Consider the following 25389-nt stretch of genomic DNA (forward strand, 5'->3'; position numbering starts at 1 on the left):
ACTTTTAAGTGCTTTCCAAGTACCAGCTAATTTAATCCTTACTAAAGGTACTATTATCATCCCTAATTTTGGATGAGAACGTCAGGGAAAGATCACCCAATTAGTAAGAAATCAAATTTTACTCCAAGGTAATCTAGGTCCTGAGCCCACACTCTTACTAGTGCACACACAGACACACCAGTTTATCCAGTGACTTACGGAAGGTGAATCTGAATAGAGTTCACTTTGCCAGGATGAAAGAGGGAGCGACAGTGCTAGACACACCCAGAAACTACCCTCTTGGCACCCTGCCTGTGTGACCTATGTCCTTGCTTGCTTCCTTCTTGGCACTTCTCACAGAGGTAACTGCCCCTGCTACCAAACTGTAAGTTCCACGAGGGCAGGGACTCGATCTTGTTCATCCTGGTCTTTTCTATGTGTTCAGTATGTACTTGTAGTTAAAGTACAACTAAATGAATAAGAAGGTATTCCTACTCAGTAGACCAAGGATTGATGTAATCTCAACCATCTCTATGTCACCCAGAGTAAATACGTTCAGTCTACCTTTGGTTAGCCCCCCTGAGGGTAACTATAGTATGTGTGCCTTTTTGGGACCATGCTTTTCAGGTACAACTCTTGTTTGTTTATGTGTGTTTGGGCAAGAAGGAAAGCATTATTGAGTGTACGTGTCTCTGGTTCTGCATGGATGTTTGTTCACAACCCATGACAACTGTACGCACTTGTGTGACAGCACTAGTCTGTTGTGTGTCTGACTGCGTTCACACATGTGAGTCTGAGGGTGGATATGCATGTGTACTGTGTGTGACTATACCTGTGATTGTAAATGTCTGTGTGGGAGTCTATGTGTATGTGCATGAGCTCCAGAGGTATGCACCAGCATGCATGACTTGGTAGTTTTATGTGTATCCTTTGTTGACGATTGTCTAAATATATGTGTGCTATGTATGTATGTTTGACAGTTTGAAGATACAGTTATAGGATGAGAAGAACATTTCAGTCAGATAAGAACAAGGGTTGGAGAGAACGTCTCATATAGTTGTTGGTGGGAAGGAATGTAATACAGTGTTACTCCTTTGGAAAACAGTCTGGTGGTTCCTCAAATGATTAAACAGAATTAGCATTAGACCCAGCAAGTCCACGTCTAGTACATACCCAGAAGACATGAAACTGTACCACATAAAAACTTATACATTGATGTTTAGAGCAGCATCGCTCACAATAGCCAAAAGGTGGAAATAACCCAAATGTCCATCGACCAATGAATGGATGTGGTGTATGCACAATGGAATATTATTCAGCCATAAAAGCAATGAAGTATTGATACATGTTAGAACATGGATAAACCGCAAAAACTTTATGCTAAGGGAAAAAATCCAGATACCAAAGATCATATTATATAATTCTACTTACATAAAATATCTAGCATAGACAAAATCTATAGAGACAGAGAGTAGATGAGGGTTGGGGACAAGAAGGGTTATGGGGGTGGTAGTTAATGAGTACACAGTTTCTTCTGGAGGTGACGAACTGTTGTAAAGTTGTGGTAATGGTTGTACATATCCATGAATATATTAAAAAACACTAAATTGTGCACTTTAAAATGGCTAAATTGTACGGCAGGTGAAGTATATCTAAGTAAACTCTTTAAAAAATTCCATAGTTACTCCTATCCAGCGCTAATACTGCGTAAAGTGCTCTGAGCTTTGCAATCAAATACTGTCACACCAGTTCTCTTAAACAGAGAAGACAAGTTGCCAGCTTTGGGCTAGGCTGCTCCTTCCCTGTGACAAGGCAAGATAAATCCCTGCTGGGCTTGGGAGATGTGCCAAGGGAGAGCCTTGTTATGCGAACAATTAATCTTGTGTTCTTGGAGATGGCTGGACCACTGATTAATAAGCAGGATGCACTTCACTTCACACCCATGACTTTCAAGTGTTGTGTTTGAGTAAAAAGCCCTTCTATCTGTAAACATGATTAATCATTTAGGGAGGAGGAAGATGCCAGAATGCAAAGCCATCCCTCCATGACTTTTTACTTCCCTAAGTCTTCATCCGGGGGGTGGGGGGGTTCTTCCTTTTTGGAACTCTAAACCTAGGCAGGACTGAGATCAGCGGGCTTGTGATGGTATGCTTTCTGATATGGAATGGGAACTGAGGCCAGATTCTCAGGTTTTGAGGTGTCCTGGCGGAGAAGGGAGAGCATGTGAGGACAAGGAGGAAAGAGGCAAAGGAGAAGGGAGGGAAGGGGAGATCATGGACAACTCTGGGGGCAGGGGTGTGTTTCTCAAGAACTGGGACAGGGACCCCGTGGGAGAAAGAAGTAGAGCCAGAAGGCTAGAGAAGGAAGGAAGAAAGAAGAAAAGGCAGATGAAAAAATACCAGAAAAACTCTTACCACCCATTAAGGCAGGAAACCACCCAATCTAAAAATGTATAAAGACGCCACAAAAGAAGATATATGGAGTAGCCAAGAAGGACTTGAAAAGATGCTCAACATCAGCAATTATGAGGAAAATGTGAGGTAAAACTACCATGAGATACGACTATACACCTATGAGAATGTCTAGAATTAAAAAACTGACTATGGGACGCCTGGGTGGCTCAGTTGGTTAAGCGGCTGCCTTTGGCTCAGGTCATGATCCCAGCGTCCTGGGATGGAGTCCCACATCGGGCTCCTTGCTTGGCAGGGAGCCTGCTTCTCCCTCTGCCTCTGCCTGCCATTCTGTCTGCCTGTGCTCTCTCTCTCTGTCTCTCCCTGACAAATAAATAAATAAAATCTTAAAAAAAAAAAATAAAAAGACTGACTATACCAAGTGTTGGTGAGAATGTGGAGCAGCTTTAACTCATATACTGCTGGTGGGAATGTAAAATGGCGCCACCGCATTGGAAAACAAGTTGGCCATTTGTTATAAAGTTAAATATACACTTATCATACTACTCAGCAATCCTACTCACAAGTAGTTATCAAAGTAAAATGAAAACATATGTCTGTACAAAGATTTGTACTTAAATATTCTCAGTGACTTTATTCATTTTAGCCCCAGACTGGAAACAACCCAATGCTAATCAACTGGTAAAAGAACGAACTGTGTTACAATCACAATGGAATATTCCTGGGCCACGCATGCAATGGCGTGGGTAAATCTTAATATCATCTTAAGTAAAAGAAGCAGGACACATAAGACTACATATGACATTCTTAAGAATGCCCAAATTATAGTCACAGAAAATGGAGCGCTGCCAGAGGTCAGAGGTGAGGGGAGAGGACTGACTGCAAAGGGAAACGAGAAAACTTTCTGGGGTGATCAAACTGTGTTGTATTTTGATTTTGGTAATCATCACATGCCTTTATACCTTTGCCAAAAGTCACTGAACTGTATCCTTAAAATAGTTGAACTTTATTGTATGTGACTATAGCTTGATAAAGCTGATAAAACGTAAGACAAATATTATCTAGTTGGCAGGAAAATTCAAGCAGCCTGAGCTTGATCCAGCCTAAGCCCTGGGGCTGGTCAGAGGAGGGGACAGGGGTGCTCAGCTTATTGATGAACAGCTAGCAAGTGACCCTCATGGCAGAGGGCCACCTGAATAGGAGAGAAATCAAGAATGGAAACCTAGGGATCAGACACAATCTCAATAAGGTCCAAAGAAAAATGAATGAATGAATGAATGAATGAACAAACGAACGAATGAACAAATGAAGTGACAAAAGACAACATAAAAAGGGAGAAGAGAGAAACTGGCTAGGAAGGAGGACAGAGAGAATAAGACAGAAATGAAGGTCCCACCAGGTAAATTATGACAACCAGGCAGATGACCAGCTTCTGAGGAGGCAAGTGTGTCCCTGTCACAAGACTGAGTGACCAGGCCGCTGTGGGGTGGTTGCCTGGGGTCAGTTGTGACCTCAGGTCCCTATGCCACAGGGGACCTGAGGCCGGACGTGAGGTCTTCCAGCAACTGGGGCTTCCTGACATAGCGTTTGTGGGCTTGAGCAGGGTCAGACAGAGGGTGCATATTTGAGGGTGGGGTGGATATTTCAGCTACAATCTAAAAACATTTTTTTCCTTTTTTTGAAGGAAATGACTCATTTAGAAGAAGCCTTTATCAGTAGCAGAAGAATGCATAGCTGTGTGTTTCTGGGCTTTTCTGGGTCTTGAGGTGTTACATGAGGGAGGAAGCAGGCATGGAGTCCGGCACAGAGCTCCTGCAACATACTGTGGGCCCGGTGTCTGTACCAGCGGCCACACGAGGTGCGCAGAACGTGGCTCCATCTCAGGAGTCTGGAGCGCAGGTCTAGCTTAGTATTCAGGCGTGTGCTTCTAGCATTTGCCAGGGTTTGTGACTGGGGCAAGTGACACAATTCTGTGGGTCATCCATGTTCTCATCTGTAAAATGGGAGCAACAATGGCAGCTGTCTCAGAGTTGTTATGAGGATTAACAAAAGTAATCCATATAAATTATTGAGCACAGTGTAAGAGCTCAACAAATGCCACTTATTTCAATCAGGAAGGAGATTAGCTGCTGTGGGGGTGGGGATCAGATGGGTGGAGCATTGATCTCCTTTTATGCGACAGCTCTGCAGGTTTGAACTGAAAGCAGGACCCAGGCATGTGGTGGGGGGATGGGAAGAAGCAACCAGAAGAATTTCTGGAGAAGAATGTCCTCAACTCTCCAAAATGTCTGTTTGCTGTCCTCCTCCAGCCCACACTGCGGTGCTCAGCTCTTTCCTGTAGGGCTCACGCCTTTCGGTAACTTAGGGGGCATGGGGTGACTGTCTTCCTCAAGAGCAGGAACTACTTTGGAGCCCGTTGTATCCTGCATCTCTGTATGCCTAGGAGCTAACAAGGGCTTCAAACCCACGGAATTCACCCAGGGTTAGGAGAAGGCTGCATTTTAGAGACAGAAAATTAGGTATTATATGACAGTGTCTGTACCCACCACTATGGATAATCTGGAGTTGACTATCCAAATTTATAAAGTTAAAAACTCATTCCCTTGTATAGATTAAAAGAGTCTTAAAGAGCTGCACTCAGCAGTTGCAATGTGTGGACCCTATTTGGTCCTAGCACTGAGGTTAATGCAACAAACAAGGCAGAGAAATCCATAATTCTATGAGCATGAGGTGTGCTGGGGTGGGGTGGGGTTCAAGGAGGTCTGGGTGCTTCCAGGAGAACCCTGCTTTGAGCTCCAAGAGGTATCTCACTCTCATGCTGTGAAATTCCAGTGCTAACTTCTACACCATCCTCATGGTCATTCTCTCCCAATGAGGGGAGAATGACCAATGAGGAAACGGAGATAAGAAGTTTACATGATTCTGTGGTCAGATCGGTGGTCAGGTGGGCACTGGAAGCAAGAACCCCAGAGTCAGAGCCCTTTCTGTAGGACACCAATGTTAACATTTTTTTAAAAAAGATTTATTTATGTAGTTGAGAGAGAGAGAGAGAGAGAGAGAGAGATAGACCATGAGAGGGAGGGAGAGAAAATCTCAAGCAGACTCTTTACTGAGTGTGGAGCTCAAGGTGGGGCTTGCTCTCATGACCCTGAGATCATGACCTGAGCTGAAACCAAGAGTCGGACACTTCACCAACTGCGCCACTCAGGCGCCCCAACACTTACCATTTCTGTATTTCAATATGGCTAAAGGTGTCCTATACAGGTGGTAGGAAAAAACCCTCCTGCCATAATCAGCGTTCTGTTTACATGCTCACAGATAGGTTACGTTCATGATGACTACCATCCGGTCCAGTGCCGCATGTAATATGGAACAGATCTGAAGGCTGGCAGAATAGTGTTATTTTTTATTTTTCCTCTTCCTTCTCTGGCAGAACCAAGGTCCCAACAGAATCAGGGCCCCTTCTGCCAGACTGCTCTTCCTTTCCATCTCAGTCTCTGTCAGAGCCAGCTCAGCCTGATGAGCAAGGAGTGGGCTCCCAGTGCTGTTTATTTGTCCTGTGAGTAAAAACACTGTCTGAGAAAGAGAACTCATTTATGAGTTGGCAGCAGGTCCCTTTAGGTGTACCTCAAAACAAAACAAAACAAAACAAAAAAACAACAAACCCAACTTCTCAAGTACAGATAGGTCAGCAAAGTACCCGTGAAGACTACTGAGTTTATGTCTCCTAGGTAGTCATCAAAGCCTCGAATATTCCCTGTGATCTGGCTCCTGCTTCACCTTCCTACGTTCCCCCTCACTTCCTCACCTCCTCAGCCTTGGGTCTTTTCTCAGCTCTCTGAGCAGGTCACACTCACTTTCTGCCTCCCCTGATCTTTGCAGACCCCCCAGCCTCAATCTCTGCTCTGCTATTTTCCTTTGTTAGGGAAATTTTAAATGATAAATATATTCTGCATACAAAGAAGTATATATAATTTTATGTATCACTGAAAGACTAATAAAACTAACACCTGTATACAGACCATCCAGCGTAAGAGACAATAAAAATAGAAACTGAATACTGTACTGAGAGACCTCCTGCATATTCCTCCATAATCAGATCCCTGTCCCCCGCCCCCCATAACTACAGTGCTGAAATGGGTGTTCATCATTCCAGGGCTTTTCGACGTCATTTTACCACTGCAGCGTACGTCCCTAAACAACATGTTGTTTGAATTTGCCTGTTTTTGAACATGGTATGAATGGGATTCACGCTGAGCATATTCTGAGAGTTGCACCTTTGGCTCAATACTACGTGTTTTTCACTGCCCGTGCGTATTTCACTGCATGCGTATACCAGCATTTAGCCATCCTATCATTTATGTGTCATTTGGGTGATTTTCAGTTTGCAGCTGTTATGAACGAAGTTGTTATGATCAATCTTGTATATTTCCCTTGTGCCCCGCCCCCGCGCAAGAGCTCCTCCACGATACAAACCGACAAGTAGAATTGATGGGCCATAGGGCATGAGCCTGCTCAGTTTTATTAGGTAATAACAAATTGTTTCCCAGTGTGGCTGTAACAATTTACACTTCCACCAGCAGCTAATGGCAATTCCTGTTACCCCATAATCTCGCCAGCATGTGGTAATGCCCAGCTTTTTAATACCTGCCTATGGTGGGTGTGAAATGGTACCTCATTGTGGTTTCAAATTAATTTCTCTAAGTACTAATGAGCTTGAGTTTCTTTTCAGATGTGTATGGGCCATTCTTGAGTCTTGTATGAAATGTCTGTTCATGCTCTTTGTCTATTTTTTCTCCTCAGGTTATTTATCATTTTCTTAAGTTATGGAGTTCTAATATTTTGGACATGAATCCTTTGTAACTTGCATGTTTACAGTGTTTTAGGGTAAACTGAAGTTCTTTTTTTTTTTTTTTTTTAATAGGCAGAGAGGCAGGCAGAGAGAGAGAAAGGAGGAAGCAGACTCCCTGCAGAGCAGAGAGCCCGACCTGGGACTCGATCCCAGGACCCTGGGATCATGACCTGAGCCGAAGGCAGAGGCTTTAACCCACTGAGCCACCCAGGCACCCCGCAGGCAGGTTTTCATACCAAAGCAGAATCTGATGGGGTGCATACTATTAGGGCTTGTTTAAAGGCCAGGTTTTATCCAAACCTTAATTATAACCCTTGCCTTCTTTGTCATAACAGTCCACTTGGGAAGTAACTGCATGGCAATAATTATAATTAAATCCTCTCACTGGGCTTTATTAAGGGCCATAAAAATGTTAACAACTAAAGTTCCTCTTAAGTTTTCTGGCATTTATTCACAGAAGATGCTTTGTTGTGCATCTACTAAAGCACCAAGTGCCAGGCTAGGTCTTAAGGCTTGGTGACCAAGGCCAGTGCTCACCACGATGATGTAGACTGTATGTGTAAGAAATCTGTCTGTCCAGGGTGCCTGGGTGGCTCTGTGGGTTAAATCCTCTGCCTTCGGCTCAGGTCATGATCCCAGGGTCCTGGGATCGAGCCCCGCATGAGGCTCTCTGCTCAGCAGGGAGCCTGCTTTCTCCCATCTCTCTGCCTGCTTGTGATCTCTATCTGATAAATAAATAAAATCTTAAAAAAAAAAAAAAGCAATCTGTCCGTCCTATACCAGGGTCCTGCCCTCACATTTGCCAGACAAGAGCATCCCATAGGAGAGCAGTGTCAGAATATTTAGAAATTTAGAAATACCATACTCACTTCTCATAGACTGCACGAAGTTCTCAGGAAGTATCTTTCTACAGTGAAGGGGGAAGGGTTCCTTCCTTCTTTCTGAGTTCCTTCCTGAGCTACGGAAAATAGACCCACAGAGAGAACTGGATGGGGAGAGCAGCAGACCAAAATCAGTCAGGAGGTAAGACAGCATAATTATGAGGGACTCGGGGTCTGCATTCAGATTTTCCCAGGTATATCTCCCCACTTTGTTACTCTTTCACCGAGTAAACCTGGGCAAGCTATCGAACCTGTGTGTTCCTGAATTCCTTCACCTGGTTTAGGTGAAGTCTGGTAGCTTTTTCTTTAAGGACTTGACAATTTTTATGGGTCTGACTTTGGGGGAGATATCTGGAAGGCAACTTGAAGTAGGACTGCGAATCAATTATAAAAATCCCTTCTAAAGAATTTAGTGAGCCCAGAAATCATTGGACAATGTCAAATTCACTTGGCATCTGGTGAAAGTTCACTTCTTGACATTTGTTTGTTGTCTTTTAACATTTTTTAACTTTCTCAAAGGATATCACTGCAACCACGATGGACATTTTAATTTTCCTTTTTATTTTTAAAGATTTATTTATTTGAGAGACCGAGTGCTTGCTTATGAGTGGGGGGAGGGGCAGAAGAAGAGCGGGTCAGAGAGAATCTTAAGCAGGCTTCCTGCTGAGCACAGAGCCAGACACGGGGCTCCATCTTATGATTCTGAGATCATGACCTGAGCTGAAATCAAGAGTCAGACGCTTAACCAACTGAGCCACCCAGACACCCCTTAGTGGCATTTTTAAAAAGAGAAAAAAGGTAATTGCTAACTGCTCTACCACGTTATCAAAGCAGTTGTCTTTACTTACCTTAGGGTAAGTAAGTCCCCTCAATAAATGAAGGATTTAGGATCTTAGAAAATGTAGGATCTGGAGCCCTCACAGACTGATAGCTTTTTCTGGTGGCAAGTCTGCCTTTCTCATCCACATGCTGTCAGAGGAGACACTTGAAAAAACACCCTGGGTGGAGGCTAAGTCCTCTAATGTGGTTGGTCATGTAACAATTTTTCCTTCTCATGGGATGGACAGGATGTGGCCGCAGAATCCTTTCTAAAGACAGGCTCAGGGATGTGCAGTGAGTGAGAAGCACTTGTGACATTTCCCAAGCCAGTGCTTCAGGCCCCCTTCTGGAGAGCATGCTGGTTGTCTTTGTGATTCTCTAGAAACTGGGAGAAGCTTGTCCTCTCCTGTCTCAAATTAGATTTAAATAGTTTTGATTGGCTGCCACCACAGACCACCCTCCCTGCCCAGAAAGGCCAGCCTGTGGTACTCAAGAGGCTGAATGCCCTTCGAGCGAGCACTCTGCCGTCTTCTCCTGTCTTCTCCCTTCGAGGAGTGAACCACACACACCAGGGCCCCAGGCTGTTTGTACAACTGATGCATCTCTGCTTCCCGAGCAGGGCACTTGACAGCAAACAGAGAGTAAAGCCTTTCAGGTGTCATGATACCTGCTAAAAAGGGATGAAGACGCAGACTTGCTTTCAGGATGGAATCCCCAATTTTGGCCTGTCCTTAGAACAACTGTGAAAGTATTATTTGTAACCCCAGGCTTTAGAACAATACCTCAGCACTCAGTAAAGGCGGCTGGTGTCTAAACCCTCCGGGGAAGCTGTGAAGAGACTGTCCTCCCAGTTCTCTCTTCCGCTGGGTGAAGAGTTTGCTAACACCAAACCATCAAGGTATATTTTTGGGAGAAGTTTTCCTTCTTGTTCTTGACCTTCCCTAGATGTTTCCTAACTCAGCCTCTTCTCCCAACAATGGTTTTCCACAAAGGGCGGGGGGGTCATTTCTCTCAAGAGAAGGCTATATGCCATGCCTGTGGATTTTGACTAGCAGGCCTCCATTCACATCTGGAGAGCAACAGTTTGGGAATGCGTGGTGCCTTCCACTCCCAGGTGTTCTGAGTGTCCGATCCCTAGGTGAGGCAACATGAGCATGAGGTCAAAAAGAAGGCACAGTCCCTGCCCTTGTGGGGTGTATAATCTCATGGAGGTACAATGGGGAATACCCAACCAGATTTTGGAAATCACACCACCATAAGGGCTAGTCTTTAGAGAATGCTTGGTAGGGCCGCCCATTCCCACGCACTCTGTTCTCTCATACAATCTTCACAACACACCAAAAGGCTAAATTCTGTTATTATCATTGCCATTCCCATTTTACAGATGAGAAAGTCAAGGGAAAAATGTACTAAAGTAAGGGGCCAAGGCCACAGAGGCAGCAAGGAGGCTGAGCGGAGATTCTAACCTAAAAATCCTGATCTTGGGGGCACCTGCCTGGCTCAGTCAGAAGAGCATGTGACTCTTGATCTCGGGGTTTTGAGTTCAGGCCCCCATGTTGGGTGTAGAGATTAGTTATATAAATTAACTTAACAAAAATAAAATTAAATTAAAGTAAAAATCCTGACTTGAGAGCTGGCACTCTTAAGAGCTCCTTTCAGCACACAAGGCAGTGTGCGTATTTTGGAGGTTGGACCAAGTGGCGCTGGTGGTAAAGGCAGGAGAGTTCTCAGGGTGCAGGAGTCAGCGAGCCTTGGAACCCTCAGAAAAGCCCTCCTTAGCTCCCTGTACCTCATTTGCCAGGCTGAGCCAGGAAGGGTTTTTGTGTGGTTTCTGGGAACTCTGCAAAGACGTCTGAGAAGAGATTCCCCAGCCATGGAGGCTTCATGGCATACTTCTCTGACTTTCATGAGATGCAAGGCAGCAGAATGCCAGGCTGGGTTTCATCTCTGACAGGAGAGGACTGATCACACCGGGACACTCACACATGAGGCTCAGATGGCCACTGGCCAAAACAATGATGTCACCACACCCAGTGTCACTTTACCCCATCACAGACCAGATAAAATGGCTGTCCCTTATGTAATAATTACACTTTTTTTTTTTTTTTAAGCGCTGTGGCTTACTTGGGTTCATACTAACCATGTGACTCTTGAACAATCTGAAGGCCCCTCCCCTTGGCTTTATAACCGTAGTATGGGGGAGCTGGAAAGGACCATGAAGATAATCTCCTTTCATCACTGAGCCTTAGAGAGGGGAAATGGTGTGCCAGGCAGTGGGACAGTTAGTTCAGGCCCACCACTGGGAGAGGGGATTATGTCTCGGTAGCGGGTTCAAGTGGTCGGTTTACTTGTTTTCCACACGGTGTTTCACTCTTTTCAACCAAGTGTGATTTCCATGTGCCTGTCTCTGTCCTCATGGAGCTTACCTTCTAGCGGGGGAACAGGTAAAGCAACAAAAACACAGGCAACAAAAAGCAAGAAAGCAGACAAGGTATGCACTACAGAGGAAACAGAGTAACTGTGGGGACCTGATTTAGATAGGCTGCTTTCGATTCCACATTTTCCTCCCTGGCTAGGATGACCTTGGGCACGAACTTCACCCCAAACCAACATGTTGCCCGTCCCTTGCACCCGGAATTGTGCCTCTGGGATAGGTCCTACTCGCCTGTAGCACATGGAAGAGATGGGGCTGAGGATGCATCAGGGAAAGCGTGTTTTTTCCATATATGGGAGGGAAGCCACAGTCTCAGACACATGGCTGTCTGGCTCCAAGCCCAAGGGTGCAGGTGTTTTTGTCCTTCTGACAGAAGCCCCAGACGCTCAAGCACGAAAGTGTGGGCACACCCTCAGCAAGGAAGGGCATCGATGAAGTTCAAAATCCCATGGCTGGCAGGGCGTAAGCCAGCAAGGCAAAGTGCCGAGATCAGCAGAACATGGCAGTGACGCCTGTATCCTCTCTATGTGGCGTTTGTAGAGACCCTGTAGCCTGCACTCACTGGCTCACTCATAGATCCTTCCTTCCTACATTCACTTATATTCTTATTTCTTTGTTTAATCTCTCATTTTTAGAAGAATTCCCTCAGTCATACACTCATTTAGGTCTTCTTTCCTCCAGCCCCTCCAGCATTTAATCATTCATTAATTCAGACATTTATTTATTTGGTCTCTTGTTTACATTTATTGACTCTTACGCACTGGCACACACACATTTGCTGGGTTTCACTCGCTTCCTCTCTCACACATTCTACAAATATTTACCAAACACATCGCATGTCAAGTTCAACTGGACTTAACCCGGGGGGGTTAGAGGGAACGAGGTACCCTGCCCTTATGGAGTAATTGGCCATAAGGCAGCTTTTAGGTAAATTCCAGAACAAGGCGTGAAGTGACAGATGTGTGTCTAGAGGTACAGATCAGTTACTGTAGGGGTTCAGGTGGTGCCCTCTCAGGGACCCTTCTCCCTGCGGCACCAGAGACAACCAGATACACATGGTCTCACAAAGGCATTAAAGACCTCAGAAGCTGCTAGACCAGTGGGGATTTGCCTTTTAGTGAAGGAAAGTGGGAGCAGGGCTTTAGCCCAGGGGTCAGTAAACATTCTCTGGTGAAGGGTCAGATAGTAAATACTTAAGGCTTTGTGGGTCTCTGTCACAGTTGCTCAGTGCTGCCACAAAGTATAAAGAGCACAGCTGTGTGCCAACAACACTTCAGTTTGGGACACTGAAAATGGAATTTCGTAGAATTTTTACATGTCACGGAGCATAATCCTGTTGATTCCCCCCATTTAAAACTATAAATACTAGGGCATCTGTCTGGCTCCGTTGTTGGAGCGTTTGACTCTTATCTTGGGGTTGCGGGTTTGAGCCCCATGTTGGGTGTAGAGATTACTTAAAAAATAAAATCTTAACAAAAAAATAAAACTGTACATAGCATTCTTAGATTATGGGTTGTACAAAACCAGGCTATGGGCTGCATTGGAACTGTGGGCTGTAGCTGGCCGATCTAATGAGTGGACAATGGCTGGGTGCCAGGTGGTGCAAATGGCTTGGAGTGGATAGTCCTTCTCCCCATGGCTGCCTTCTCTCCTTATGTAGAGCGATGAGAGCCCAGGAGGCACATCACCCTGGGTAGAGGGAATGTGACTTTGAAAATAAAGGATAGGCATTCTCTGACCTTGTTAATGTCCTGCGCACTTGAAACAGATGCAGGAGAAGGACTGAAACAATGAGCTCTCTCCCTGACCCAGTATGTGCTAGTTGACATGTTTAGGGTTTGCCTCTTAGTGCTTGCCTCGGACTTGGCACGTAAGAGAGACTCAGGAAATCTTTGATGAATGAATGCCTGGCCATGTGGCAGACACGCCATGCTCGTGAACAGGACCACGAAGGCAGTGAGCCTCCTGTAGTCGGTGCCAGCTCAGGTCAAGACAAAAGTCGTGGGGAAGGGCCTAAGAGCTCAGTTAGGGAGCCTGATTGGAGCCTAGCTGGTGGGAATGATTTGTTCAAGTTTTTGACACTGCACCCTGTGTCCCTGTGTCCTCAGGGCTGCCCCAAACTTAGCCATGAGAAAGCACATCTTCCCTAGCCGAGGTGTCTGGAAACAGACAAACCGATGCTTGCAATATTCTTTGCATAAGTTAGCAGGTTTCATTATGCATCTAGTTGTGCAATTTTCCACCAGGGCTTGTTTTGGAGTGGGAAGAGAGGATGAAGGATGGATATTGTATCTCCCAAAGTTTGTGCTTTGAAATATAATTTTTTTTTTCTCTAAAAGAAAATGGCCTATTACCTGGTAAGTTACACCCCCCGCCTTTTTTTTTTTTTCAAGAACACTGTTCCTCATCAAAAATAAAATTCATGAAGCATGAAAGAAGGCTTTCAGTAGGGCCCATACCTTGCCTTTCCATGGGAATCATCCAAAAATATGCCCCTTCTATAGAAATTTTCACCTATGAAGACTTGTTTTTGTTTTTCAGCTCATGCCTTGAGAAATGATATAGCACAGTTGCTTATTTGCAGAATAAAACCAGATGTACCCTTAGCTTAGCGTCGTCTCCAGATAATGCCAGAGAGGAAGACAGAATCACTGACTCGGATTATGGGCTTGTACATGGATGGCAAACTCATGGCACATTTCCTATTCCTGGTCCATAGCAGATACTGATACTGCTAATCAGTACCATCCCTCTTCCCAGCCGAGTCTGATTCCTGCCCCAGAATCACTTCTAAACTAAGTCAGCATGCGAGAAGCCCCACTCTAGCTGCCTGGGTGGGCAAAGAGCATGGGTTCGGAGGAGAGTCAGACCCAGCTTCTGACTGAACCCTGCAATGTGACTGCTGAGTAACTCCGAATTCGTTCCTTAGCCTCTCTGAGTCTCAGTTCTTCCATCTAAAATGGAAATAATAACATCTCTTTACAATACCCAGAGGCCAAGATGTATGTGAAGACCCTGGCACCACGTCTGGCACCTGCTCACCACACCGTAAAATTAGCTTCTCTCCTTTTCAGTTGAGCAGCCTGGCCAGGGGACCTGTTCCAACAGTCTACTCAATATACAGATCTCTTCCATTGCTCCAGCCAGGGACACCTTGCTCTCTTTGCACATTCCAGCGACGACACTGCCATGTCTACCCATCCCACGTTTGGCAAGTTCCAGATTTCTCCAAGGCCCTTATATTCTTGGCATGTGCTTGGAAAGAGGGGTCTGCCGTGGTGACCCAGAAAGGGCATTTGCCTCACATACATCTGATGTTAGCTGTCATTTACTGTGTACTGACTCTATGCCAGGTCCCAGGCTGTGTCCTTTACCGCACTTGCTGCCAACTAGGGATGATCTCAACCCTGGGGAACATTTGACAATGTCTGGAGATGTTCTAATGGCCACAGCTGAGTGGTGGGCGCTGCTGGCACCCAGCAGGTAGAGAATAGGCGCGCTGCTCCACACCTGACAATGCACAGGTGCCCCCACAGCAGGGAATTACCTGGTCCCAAATGCCCACCGTGCTGAGGCCGAGAACTCCGTCTGTGACTACCTCACTCAGTGCTCTAACAGTTCTATGTGAAAGGAGCTGATAGTTTCACCACTTTAAGATGAAGAAACTTGAGGCGTTGCAATGTTGAGCCACATGGCCAACGTCATTGTGCCCTGAAGGGACATTGGTGCCTCATGTTGCTCTCCGCTGTCCAACTGCTGCCCTGCACACCTCACTTTCTCATGTGCTTCTACTGTATTTTGCTGGTTCTACGAGGGGGGTGAGAGCTCGAGGGAGCACGCCTGCACATGTGTTGGCCCCTGCCTCTGGCATCCAGAGCTAAACAGTCTGTGCTTGGATGTCCGAGGTGCAAGCCTGGCTGCTCCTCCTTTCACCTGGACAGGGCTGGGCCTCCCGAGGGCCTCACCTGCCAGGATTAATTGGGTGAAGTGATGATGTCAAGTTTAAGTTCTCGCTGGAGAAATGCTGAATCAAAGAAGCAAGCAGAGCGGCAGGGTTAATTAGAGAACCTGCTGTGGTCACCAGAAACCAGAGAGGCTTCTCTCCAGAGGACCTCAGGGAGCTTGGGCTGGGCAGGGAGCCGAGGAGTACGGGTGTGGCCACACACCAGGAGTGCTGGCATTTGCTGCGCTGACTTCTGGAGAAGAAACTGGGCTTTGAGTACCCAGAGAGGTGCTCGTGGGGCTTCACTTCACCTGTTTGGTTTTTAGTGATCTCCATGCCCACTAGGGGGCTTGAACTCATGACTCCGAGATCAAGAGTCACACCCTCTATTGGCTGAGCCAGCCACGCGCCCTGCTTCACCTGCTATTTTAACCCGCTGCCTCTGTCATCCTTTACTTCACTTTCTCAGGGGGCTTTCTCTGACCTCGCAGAGGAGGGGGCCCTCCCTCACAACCCCCCTTCGTTTCCCATCCTGAACTCACAGCACTTCACACACCGCAGTCTTGTAATCAAGTATGTGTCTACTTGGTTCCCCGCTTGTCTTCCCCGATAGCTTGCAGTTCATAAGAACAGGGACCATGTCTGTCTTGTTCACTGTGTCTCGCGTGCCTGTGCACGGGAGGCACCCAGAAATTCCTTGTTGGCTGCTTCCACTGATGGGCTGTGAGCAGCTTGGGCAACAGCCCAGGTGAGGACGGGGCTCACAGAAGAAGCTAAAAGGTATGTGCGGAAGACGGCAGAGAGAGGGCCCTGCCTCAGTCTCACTCTGATCTCTTTTGTCCAGAGCCTTTCTTCCTGGTGTCATTTTTGCTTTCCTTCCCATGGGTTCCCTTTGGGATAACAGGGTCAGAACTGAGTATGTCCCAGGGGCCCCCTAGATATAAGCCAAAAGTCACTCCCTTCCCCTCTTCTGAAATAGTCACTGCTTATCAAGGGAGCAAAGGGCCTTCTGGAAGCCTCTGGGCTGCGAGGAAGGCTCCAACAGATCATCCTCTGAAGTACGCGGCTTCTCAGTGAAGCCTGGGGGTGGGAGATGGTTATAGCTTCCTGACTTGACCCAGCATTAATAACAGAGTGAACATTTATTGAGTTATTTGCCACCGCCAAACCCTGGCCAGTATCTCAATTACATGTACTGCCTTGTCTTCTCCTCATGGCAGTCTTGTGAGGTTAGAAAAAATTACCATGAGTTCCATTTCACGAATGGAACAACTGAGGCCCAGAGAGATTACGTAATTTGCCCGATGTTATACTGCTCAGTAAGAGGCAGAGCGAGAGTTTCATCCCGGATCTGGAGGTCCCCAAAGCCCACATTTTCTCACCATAGTGCCTGTGCCGAGAAATATTGCTAGAAAGCTCTGCCTCTGAGAAGTCCACCTGACACCTGCTGGGGCTGAGAAAACTTTTGCAATGGGTAGAAAGGATGCGGGTCTCTTGTGTGACGGCGGGCTGGAGCACGGGGTGGGATCACAACGATGACCGTCATGAACTAAATACAGGGACAGGTTTTCATGGTGTTATCTAGCTTCCGAATGTACTCTCAACGAATTAAACAACATAATACTCTGCCAGATGAGTTTTATTATTCCATCGAGAAAACAAGGAAGCTGGGGTCTGAAGAGGCAAAAATGCTTTACCCAAGGCCAAGCAGCGACTGGGTGGGAGCACTTAGATCAGATTCTCTGTGGCCTAACTGGTCTGTGATGGTTCATGCAGCAATGATGGCACCTGTCTTATGCTAATAATCGCTACGGCCACCTGGGACCGTAGGACCCAAGCACGAGACATTAAATGATAAATCATAAGTACTCCTAATTCTGTCATAAATTGCAATTATTTCACTTGTTTTTTTTTTTTTTTTGAAGACCTTGATAGAAGCATACTTTTCTGCCAGTTCTTTTATGTATAAAATGAGACAAGATCACCCCAAATCTGCTAGTAGTTGTGAAAAATATACCTTAGGAAATTCAGTTCAAGAGGGCCATCTAAATTTTTGAGTATGTCTAGCTCATTGCCTGCTTTAAGTCAGGGGTTCTCCTCAGTCACACAAATGATGATATATTCTCAGAGCTCTGCTTGGAGCAAAGAAGGTAGTAGCAATGGCTATAGGGAGCAGCAATGACTCTGCATGGAAGGACCTATGCATTTTGCAGATGAGGACACCAAGGCTCAATGGGGTAAAGTATTCAGTTCAATGTCACTTAGGTATTAGATGGCAAAGCTATGACATGAAGCTTTGGCTGACTCAAAGCCTTCTTGTTAAAACTAAGCTGCCTTCCTCTACAAGGAAGAATAGAAACCAAACCCAAACCCAACAGCAATAGGTTCCATAGGCTCCTTCAGCATTTTCAGTATTTGTTTTCTCACAGTCTACGTTTTGGGACTCATGAAATCCTTCATGTTCTGATTTATGTTCTGTTCCTCTTCTGGACCCAGGAGTATAAACCCAAGTTCAGGAAAATAAAAGCAACACTCATTCCTATATTAACCGTCTCTTTTCCAGGCTGAACAGATCTAGGTCTTTTCTCCTGGTCTTAGCCCAGGGGTGGGAGGCAGACCTCAGGAGGGGCAGAAGGGTGAGACGGCGGCTGAGGCTGGCCTGAAGGCAGTGATAAGGATGTAAACAAGAAGACTGGCACAGGCAGGCAGGGGGCGATTAGCCCAGCTGGCAGTGGCCAGTGGAAAAAGGGTAGTAGCAGTTCAGTGACGGCAACACGCCAAGAGAGAAGGTGGTGAGAAATGAGTCCTGTCTTTGAGCTACGGAAACTCCCAGGAACAAACAAGGGAGAGAGAAAGAGACAAAGAGAGAGAAATAGAGAGAGACAGAAGGGATAGAGTGGTTGAGGCATGAACTTTGGATTGCTCAATATATGCTGAGCGCCTATGGAAATCTGTGAAAAAATGTAGGTACTCACAGTATAGCATCTTACACACATTCAGCCCTTAGAAAGAAGTAGTCAGTCTTGTAGAAGAACTGAAGCTTAAAACAATTTAGGAAGAATGAAAGATTTGGAATGTCACCATATGCAACCCCAAATGAATGTTCATGAATGGCACCTCAAATCATTAGGTGAAATGCTGATGGGAAATCAATTTTAATGCAAAATGAGACATTCTTTTTACATGTAAATGAATGAATTTGGACCCCTACCTCACAGCATATACAAAAATTAACTCCAAATGCATCATATCTAAAGGTAAGCCTAGAAAACTCTCAGATAAAAATGCAAGGTCAATCCTAGGGAACCTGGATTAGGCAATGGAGTCTTAGCAATGACACCAAAAGTATAAGCAATGAAGGAAAAGAACAGATGAAATGGACATCATCGTTAATTAAAACTTTTATGCTTCAAAGGATGCCGCCAGGAACACAGAAAGGCAGCCAACAAATAGGAAAATGTTTTGCAAGTCTTATATCTGATAAGCGACATGCACCTGGCATATATGTATGTAAGTACAGAATTCTTAAACTCAGTAGTAAGATAAATGACCCAATTAAAAGATAGAGCAAAGAATATGAATAGACAGTTCTCTGAAGAATACGCACACCCAATAAACACGCGAACAGATGCTTAGCCATCAAGGAAATGCAAATCAAAACCACAACGGATACCACCTCACACCTATTAAGATGGCTATAATAAAAAAGACATAACACAACAAGTGCTGGTGAAGACGTGGAGAAATTGGAACCCTCATAAACCGCTGGTGAGAATATAAAATGGTGCAATCATTTGGGAAAATAGTTGGCAGTTCCTCAAACAGTTAGACATAAAGTTACCATATGATCTAGTAATTCCACTCCTAGTTATGAACTGTATGATACCACGTGCCCACACAAAAACCTGTACACAAATGTCCACAGCAGGATTATCTATAATACTAAAAAGTGGAAAAAAACCAAAACAAAACCAGATGTCCATCAACTGATGAATAGCTGAACAAAATGTGGTGTATCCACACGATATTCTACACAATGGAAAGTTGTCAACCATAAAAAGGAATGACGTATTGATACCTGCTACAACACAGGAGCTTTGAAACATAATGCCAAGTGAAAGACCAAATACTGAGTGATTCTGCTGATATAAAATGAGCAGAATAGGCAAATGTAGAGACAGAAAGTGAGTGAGAGTTGTCTGTGGCTGAGCTGGGGGGTGGAGGGAAATGGGGGACTAAGGGGTGAGAGCTAAGAGGTGTGGGGTTTCTTTTTGGAACAATGAAAATGTTTTAAATTATGGTAACAGATGCACAACTCTATGAATATATTATTAAAAGCCAATGAATTGTGCACTTAAACAAAACAAGACAAAACCCCCAAAAGAGAAGCACTTAGCACAAGCTATGAGGTATTCTTGCCAAAGTCAAGCCTGAAGCTGGTTAAGCCTCTAGACCTAAATACCAGTTTACAGAAAGTATGGGGGAGAGAGGAATGTGTTGAACACCGTGACAAAGATGCCACTGGCAATACCCAGAACGCAAAAACCCAGTAAGACAAACTATGTGGCTTCTTTAACATATGTCTAAGGATAAAACAAGGAGAGAGAGGGAACTTGTGGAATAAAAGAAATCTAAGAGATGTATCAACCCAATGCAAAGTGTTTACTTCATTTGGATGCCATTTAAACAAATCAACTTAAAAATACCTGTAAGGCAAATATGGACATTTGAACAGTGGCTGAATATTTAATGTTTTTAAGAGATCACTGCCCACACACATGATTTAACAAGCACTGGGTCTTATACAAGACAGATGAACTCTACCTCTGAAACTAATAATACACTATATGTTAATTAATTGAATTTAAATTAAAAAAAGGAAACACTGCCCATTTTCTAATGTGTGATAACAGCATCCTGGTGATGTTAAGCTCTTAGATAAAAATACTAAAATTTGTAAAGGGATACTGAGATATGTGGTGGATGAAATGACAGGACATCTGAGCTTTGCTTCAAAATAACCCATTGTGAGTGGGGCTAAAACTGAAATCAGACTGGCCCGTGAGTGGATAATCACTGAGACTTGGTGTTGTGTACCCAAGGCTTCATTATATTCTTCTTTCTACTTTTTACACGTTTATAATTTCCATTATAACCTGTACAGCGTAGTGATTGAAGAGAAATCGAGCAACTGACATCTAAGAAATTCCAGTACCCGCTTTACCTCTTTTGATTTCCCCAACGATCTTCTGAGGTAGAGGTACTCACATGCCTAATGGAACCCTAAGCTCAGAGTGGCTACTGACTTACCTGAAGTCTCACCACTGAGATAAGGAAGGGGTGTGTGGCCAGAGGGATTTCTCCTGTATGAAACACCTTCTCTAGGCTGCTTGTGATGGTTCTCAACTTGGGGGGATCTGGCGTTGCAGCAGGAGGCAGAGGCACTGTGGTCCCACACTGCGCCCTTTCTTGCAGGCGTCCACCAGGGAACTCCTGCTCAGGCCTGACTGGTAATTTATGGGAACAGTTTAAGGGGCTGTGTCCAGCCAGGGGTACATGCTTGAAAACTTAACAAACACATTTCAAGCACCTGTCAGGGTCCACAGAAGGCACTTTGGGGCAGATGAAGGTGACATGGAACAAAACGGTTTGTGCAGACAGCTATCCACGGAATGGAGCCTTCCCACTTTTCTAGCCACAACTCTTTGGGACCACCCCAGTCAGTTCAAGAGTGCTCTGATATCGGGGGGAGGGGGACGGGGAGAGGGTGGTTGGGTTATGGACATTGGGGAGGGTATGTGTTATGGTGAGTCTGTGAAGTGTGTAAGCCTGATGATTCACAGACCTATACCCGTGGGGCTAATAATACATTATATGTTAATAAAAAAATTTAATAAAATCGGGGTGAAAATAAAAAAAGTGCTCTGATATCTTCATTTATGAGAAGGATTTGCTGAGTGAAAATTGGAAAGATGGAAAATTTATACTGGAAGATATTAACATAAGACTATAAGCATAGGATAGATCTATTTCTGTAAATTACTTTAGAAGGAGGGTTAGCTAGAATCTTAAGCATAAATTAGCACTGAGACTCTAAAGGAAAGAAATTACCCTTCTTTTTCCTTGAAGATTTTATTTATTTGAGAGCGAGAGCGAGAGCGAGAGAGAAAGCAAGAGCAGGGGGAGAGGGAGAAGCAGACTCCCTGCTAAGCAGGGAGCCTCACATGGGGCTTGGTCCCAGAACCCCGAGATCATGGCCTTGAGCCGAAGGCCGAGGCTCAACCAACTGAGCCACCCCAGGTGCCCCAGGAAAAAAATTATCTTAATACTGAGTAACAACCATCTCTCACGGCAGTCCTGAGTACCAAAAAGTCAGTCTGAGAAACTCCCATGAAACAGAAAAAGGGAAAGGATCTGGACTTAGAGCTCAAACTCTTAAAAGTTACTTTATTCAGATATAGGATCCAAATATAGGATTGAAAGGAAAGTCAGTCTTACAGACTTCCCCCAAGGTCCGTGACAGCTCATCTTCCTAGGAGCCCAGGAAGGATGCTTGGACTTGTCACTGTCATCCTAAAATGGGATGGAGGCAGCATGGGGGAGGGAACCACATTCCTACCCTGACTTCAGGGCCCTGCCGTTTTCCTCTCTGTCTTATCTCTTCTGTTTTCTGGGTAATCAGAAGAAGGGACAGGGACTGGTAATTATTTTAAAAAGTCAGAGGTCTCTGACTTTGTTTTTAATTCTTGCAGCAAAATGTGTTATTAGAAACCTTTACTGGGGTTTGGAAAGTCAACAGTAACGTAAATGAACAAAACACCATCCCCGCCCTGAAGAAGTATGCATTCTTGGTGAGCATGGTGATAAGATGTATGTGTGGTATTGACAGTGCCAAGCAAGTTATAACTCGAGTATAAACAATATGCTGTGAACACAGGGGAGATATTAATTCTGCCAGGAGAACTGGCAAGAAATTCCTTGAAGGAAATGGTAATGCGTAAGGGCCTTTGGGATGTGGATATGATAGTAACAGGTGAATGCACCAAAAATAAATTCCTAGAGAAATAGCCTTTAATTTAATCAACAAACATTTGTTCTTTGCCTGTAAAAATGCAGGCAGTATGCCGGGTATAAGGACAAAAAGCAGAGAGGTGGCCTGGGGTATACATACTGTGCTTCAAAGTGTCAAGTAAATCACTACAACTTTTGTGTGTGTGCACGCTGGTGTGTGTGTCTGTGCATGCACATGCATACATTTGCATGTGGGTGTGTGTGTGTGTACGCCGTGGGTATGGGGGTCTGGGAGTGCTGGAAGGGGGATTGTAGCCAGATCATGGAGGGTCTAGAATGCCTTAACTTATTTAGGGGAGAGAGCACAGGTCTGCCCTCAAATCCTGGCTCTGTTTCTCACTTTGAGACTTGAGGCAAGTTACTTCATCTTTCTGTCCCCCACGTTTTCCTATTTGATAAAATGGGTGTACCAGTGCCTACTCTAAACAGCTGTGGGGCAAGTCAGCATGTCTGCAAATCATCATTATGGTTTCTGGCGTTTAGGGGCTACTCAATAAGCGGCAGGTATTAATTACTTCTTCTGTGGTCTGTAGGGACTGACGAGCAGTTTGGGTAAGAAAAATGGCTGAAATGGATTTGGGTTTTCAAGAAGTTGTGATAGAGGCCGTGACTGGAAGAATGGGTGGGGGTGAAGGGGTGGGTGGGGTGAGGTGTGGTGACTGAGCCTGATGTCTGGGACACCAGGGTGGAGGCTGAAGCGATGGTCTAGGCAAGAGCTGCGGACCCGGATGAAGGCACTGGGATGGAACGGACAGAAGTTATGCAACTACTCAGGTGGCAAAAGGAGCTTGCTGACTGACTGGATGTAAGAGGTGAGGGAAGGAGAAAACTCTGGAATGATGGCAGGCTTTCTAGTTGTCCAGCAGCTCCACTAACCGGGATGTGTGGTACAGAAAGAGTGGCAGGCTGAAGGAGAGGGGGTGGGGGACAGGTAGTGGGGTGTGGGGCAGGGGAGGACGTGGAGGGTGTACTGAAGGACCAGAAAAGAAGAGTGCCTCATTGTTCTGTGAGTGCGGGAGAAACGGGGCAAGCAGCCTCCACATCGTGAACAAGTGAATTGCAGAATCTCTAGGGTGGGCCTGGCTTCCACTGGCTTCCACTGCTGAAGGATTTCTTCCTAACTGGCATCTGGTGCAGTTGACTTTCTCTTTCTAAGGCATCCCTTCTCATTGCAGACTTAGAGATCATCTTCAGAACTCTCCCAAAGGCCAACTCCATGGGTTCCAATCCCCCACTTAACCTGCTCCATCACAGTTTCCCAGAGAACCCACTCAGCCTCTCCAGGTCTAATCCTGAATTGTTTTCAAGGATAGCTGTATTTCGTGCATAGTTCATCTGTGAGGTCATTTCCTGACCTTCTAGCCAAATGTGTCAAGTGGTTTCCCACCGGTGAGAAGACACAACAACAACAGGAAAACAAAATTCCTTGCTCTGGCCTCTGTTTTCATACACTTCTGTGAACATAAAACCGGTAGCACTTACCACATATGGAAGATAACCCATCAGACAATATGAGAAAAATGTTCAGTGTTATTCAGTTCAGAGATGGGCAACAGCTTTGCCTCAAGCCCTGGTCCTCAGGCCATGCTCTTTCCTCCTTCCAGAGACAGATTATTAGCAAACGTCTGCACCAAACTGGGAGCTTCCTAATATCATCCAGGGGCTTGGGGAAAATTGGAAAGGGAACAGCTTTCTCGGTCTGTAGGTCTGTGTTATTAAACTCTGCGTCTCTGAACTGCTAAAGCCAATGTCGGTGCCAGGAGGCTCTTGTCCCATGTCAGGAAGCCCTAACCCCACTATAGTTAGTCATTCATTTTTTGTGTTCCCACTAGATTGGGAGTTCCTGGACAGCAAGGGCTTACTAGTGGTGCCTACAGCAGCCTACACAGTTGATAATTCATAAAGGAACAAAGTGATAGTAAATGAAAACAATTAGGTGTGAAAGACTCAAGGCAAATTCTTTACTGGAGAATGTGGTGGGTGGGGAAGATAATGCTGGAGGGCCTGGGAGTCTAAGGGAAGTCTGGTGAAGGGTCTGAGCGGAGGGAGGCTACAGACATCCAAGCTGAACTACACTAACATCCTAATAGCGTTGCCTGATGACTTCTCTGTTGATGGCATAGTGTAGTGACAAGAGTGTATGTTCGAGAATCAGACAATTCTAGGGTTAATCCAGACTCTCACTGTTTACTAATTACATGGACTGTGACCATACCATTTGGGGGGGAGGACTTAATTACCTTGCTGTAAAGTGTTGATAGTATCTCCCCTACAAAGGCTCTTATCACCTTTTAGGATAGAGAGCAGGACTTAGGAGACCAGCAGCAAATAAAAGACTTTGCTGTCAGAGGATATCATCCTATTTCTCCATCCATCAATCATATTAGTCTCAGTAAGTGGCCAGGAATATTGCTGCTGTTCTTGTTGTTTTGGTAGTAGAATCCCCAGTACTCACTATGGTTACTAGCAAAATGTAAGCACTCCACAGATGTTTATTGGTTGAAAGAGTTACACTGACCTGTCTGAGCTTTCTAGAAGAAACCAGTCCTCTTCCAGTCTTCCCTGCCTGAGGATCTGTCACTAGCATCGGCCCAGATTTTTAACTCAAATGTCTTGATTCCTTGATTTGGAGTGCCTACTAGGGACTAGGCACTGTGCAGGGTGGTGGGATGGGGAAGGTAGAGGGGAAAGCTTGAAAGGATTTAGAGAAAAAAGCAAAAGAACTTGTCATTTGCTCAAATTTTTTTACCCTTCTTTAGATGTAGCTTATTAAGTGAAGTCTTTTAAGAGTGTTTTTGACAACACCCGGGCAAACATGTAGAAATACTTACAATCCACAGCCATCTGAAATGAGAAAGGCTATCAATACTGTGCATAGATTCCCTGGGACTAGCATATGCAAATGCCCTACTTTGGAAGTCTCACCATCTGTGAAAACTAGAAAAAAATACTATTTATTTTATCTTTTTTATTAAAACATTTTTTGTGGGGGGGATACT

The 25389-nt window shown here is 45.1% G+C and overlaps 1 protein-coding gene across 6 annotated transcripts in view; it reads right to left on the reverse strand.

The window, feature by feature from the left end:
• The window catches only part of SH3RF2 (SH3 domain containing ring finger 2), a 122908-nt gene that overhangs the window by 31425 nt on the left and 66094 nt on the right, over positions 1-25389 (reverse strand). The window lies entirely within an intron of this gene.

Source organism: Mustela erminea, chromosome 3 (assembly GCF_009829155.1).
Source record: "Mustela erminea isolate mMusErm1 chromosome 3, mMusErm1.Pri, whole genome shotgun sequence".
Classification (NCBI taxonomy): domain Eukaryota; kingdom Metazoa; phylum Chordata; class Mammalia; order Carnivora; family Mustelidae; genus Mustela; species Mustela erminea.